This window comes from Macrobrachium nipponense, chromosome 1 (genome assembly GCF_015104395.2).
Source record: "Macrobrachium nipponense isolate FS-2020 chromosome 1, ASM1510439v2, whole genome shotgun sequence".
Classification (NCBI taxonomy): domain Eukaryota; kingdom Metazoa; phylum Arthropoda; class Malacostraca; order Decapoda; family Palaemonidae; genus Macrobrachium; species Macrobrachium nipponense.
In genome coordinates, this window is record NC_087200.1 from 46480513 (window position 1) to 46484257 (window position 3745).

The window sequence follows — 3745 nt, forward strand, 5'->3', positions numbered from 1 at the left end:
GTGAAGCGGTACCACCCAACCGCGGGAGGCTTAAGGTATAGTCGTCTCTCACCAAATACTTTCTCGCGCTGAAGTATTCGTTGGGTTTGGAGACAACATCAACCCGCCTCGACTCCGGTAGTTAAGTAGCGCTTTTGACACACGTAGCTTTTACATAAGTCATAATCACATTACCGTGATTCATATATACACGAGCTACAATGTCCTTTAATAAATCTAATTCTCTCTAACCTCGGAATTAATATATTTTTCATATGCTTTAACCGAATGGGAAATTTTTCTCGAATAATAGATTTACCTGTAACTTGGTCCGCGAACGCAGGTACATTTAAATCTCAGGACCGTCAGTGGAAGCGGTACCACCCAACCGCGGGATGCTTAAAGGGATATGTCCGTCTCTCAACCTCAATACTTTCTCGGGCGCTGAATTTTTTATTCGTCTGGTTGGAGACAACATCAACCCGCCTCGACTATCCGGTAAGTTTAAAGTACCGCTTTTGACAACGACGGTACATTTTACATATAGGGTCCATATCACTTTACCGTGATTCATATACATACATCGAAGCTACAATGTCCTTTTAATATCTAATTCGCTCTACCTCGGAATTATGTTTTTCAAATATATGCCTTACCGGAAAAGGAATTTTTTTCTCGATAATGATTACCTGTACTGGTCGCGAACGCAGTACATTATAAATCAGGAACCGGTCAGTGGAAGCGTTTACCCAACCCAACCCGCGGGAGGCTTAAATGGTATTTGTCGTCTCTCACCTCAAATACTTTTCTCGCGCTTAGTTATTCGTATGGGTTTGGAGAAACAGCAACCCGACTCGACTCCGGTAGTTATTAGCCGCTTTTGGACAAAAACACTATTTCATGTTACAACATAAGTCATAGTCACTTACTGTGAATTCATATACATACATCGAGCTACAATTGTCTTTGATTATCTAATTCGGCTTTCTAACCTCGGAATTATAAATTTCATATATGCTTTAACCGCAAGGGAATTTTTTTCTCGGATAATAGATTACCTGTAAACTTGGGCGCGACCGCCAGGTACATATAAATCCAGGACCGTCAGTGGAAGCGGTACCACCCAACCGCGGAGCTTAAAAGTTATATGGTCGGTCTTTCTCACCTCAAATACTTTCTCGCGCTGAAGTATTCGTTTTGGTTGGGAAAGACAACCTCACCCGCCTCGACTCCGGTAGTTAAGTAGCCGCTTTTGACAACTTTTACGTAGCATTTTACATAAGTCTATCACATTACCGTGGATTCCATATACGATACATCGAGCTAAAAAACAATGGTGCCTTTAATATCTAACTTCGTCTCTAAACCACTCGGAATTAATTATTTATTTTCATATATGCTTAATAACCGAATGGGGAACTTTTTTTCTCGATAAATAATTTACCTGGTACTTAGGGGCGCGTAACGCAGGTACATTATCAAATCCATGGACCGTCAGTGGAAGCGGTACCGACCCTCCGCCGGGAGTCCTTAAAGGTATATGTCGTTCTCTCAAAGGTACATACTTTCTGCGTGCTGAAGTAGTCGTTTGTTTTGGAGACAACATCAACCGCCTCCTCGAAACTTACCGGTTTAGTTTACTTAGCGCTTTTGAAAACACGTATCATTTTGCAAATAATGTCTGATTCACATTACCGTTGGATTTTCATATACCTACATCGGAGCTACAAATAGTCCTTTATATCTAATTCCGCCTTACGCTCCTTTAACCTCGGAATTATATATTTGCCTATATGCTTTTAAACCGATAGGGGAATTTTTTTCTCGAATAATAGATTTACCTGTACTTGGTCGCGAACGCAGGTTTTCATATAAATCCAGGACCGTCAAGTGAAGCGTACCACCCAACCACGGGAGGCTTAAAGGTATAGTCTCGTCTCTCACCCTAAAATACCTTTCTCGCGCTGGAAGGATTCGTGGTTTGGAGAGCAACATCAACCCGCCTCGACTCCGTGGTAGTTTTAGGTGCGCTTTTGACAACACGTGCATTTTACAATAAGTCCATTTAATCCGTTACGTGAATTCATAATTAATACACAGCTGCAATGGTGCCTTTAAATATCCCTAATTCCTCTGGAACCTTCGGAATTAAATATTTTTATTTTCATATAATGCTTAACCGAATAGGGTGGAATTTTTTTCTTCGAAATGATAGATTTTACCCTGTACTTGGCGCGAAACGCCAGGTTACCATTATAAAATCCAGGACCGTCAGTGGAAGTGGTACCACCCAACCGCGGGAGGCTTAAAGGAATATATGTCGTCGCTCACCTCAAATACTTTCTCGCGCTGAAGTATTCGTTGGTTTGGAGACAAAACATCAACCAAGCCCCCCTCGCATCCGGTTAGTAAGTAGCGCTTTTGACAACACGTAGCATTTTACATAAGTCATATCACATTACCTGTGATTCATATACATACATCGAGCTACAATGTCCTATAATATCTAATTCGCTCTACCTCGAAATTAATATATTTTCATATATGCTTAACCGAAGGGGAATGTTTTTTTCTCGATAATAGATTTTACTGTACTTGGGCGCGACGCCAAGGTACATTATAATCCAGGACGTCAGTGGAAGCGGTACCACCCAACCGCGGGTGAGGCTTAAAGGTATATGTCGTCTCTCACCTCAAATACTTTCTCGCGCTGAAGTATTCGTGGTTTGGAGACAACATCAACCCGCTCGACTCCTCCGGTAGTTAAGTAGCGCTTTTGACAACACGTAGCATTTTACAAAGTCATATCACATTACCGTGATCATATACATACATCGAGCTACAATGTCCTTTAATATCTAATTCGCTCTACCTCGGAATTATATATTTTCATATTTGCTTAACCGAAGGGGAAATTTTTTTCTCGATAATAGATTTACATGTACTTGGGCGCGAACGCAGGTACATTATAAATCCAGGACCGTCAGTGGAAGCGGTACCCACCCAAAACCGCGGGAGGGCTTAAAGGTATATGCCGTCTCTCACCTCAAATACTTTCTCGCGCTGAAGTATTCGTTGGTTTGGAGACAACATCAACCCGCCTCGACTCCGGTAGTTAAGTAGCGCTTTTGACAACACGTAGCATTTTACATAAGTCATATCACATTACCGTGATTCATATACATACATCGAGCTACAATGTCCTTTAATATCTAATTCGCTCTACCTCGGAATTAATATATTTTCATATATGCTTAACCGAAGGGGAATTTTTTTCTCGATAATAGATTTACCTGTACTTGGGCGCGAACGCAGGTACATTATAAATCCAGGACCGTCAGTGGAAGCGGTACCACCCAACCGCGGGAGGCTTAAAGGAATATGTCGTCTCTCACCTCAAATACTTTCTCGCGCTGAAGTATTCGTTGGTTTGGAGACAACATCAACCCGCCTCAACTCCGGTAGTTAACCCTCTTACGCCGGAGCCCTAAAAATCAAAACGTCTCCCGTATGCCGGGCCTGGTTTGGAGTGAGCGCGGAAGTGGAAAAAATAATTTTTTCAAAAAATTACAGCGCGCGTACTTTTGAAGATTAAGAGTTCATTTTTGGCTCCTTTTTTTGTCATTGCCTGAAGTTTAGAATGCAACCATCAGAAATGAAAAATAATATCATTATCATATGTAAATAATGCGATATATGGTAGCGAAAAAAAAAATTCATACATAATTGTATTCAAATCACGCTGTGCAGAAAACGGTCAAAGCTA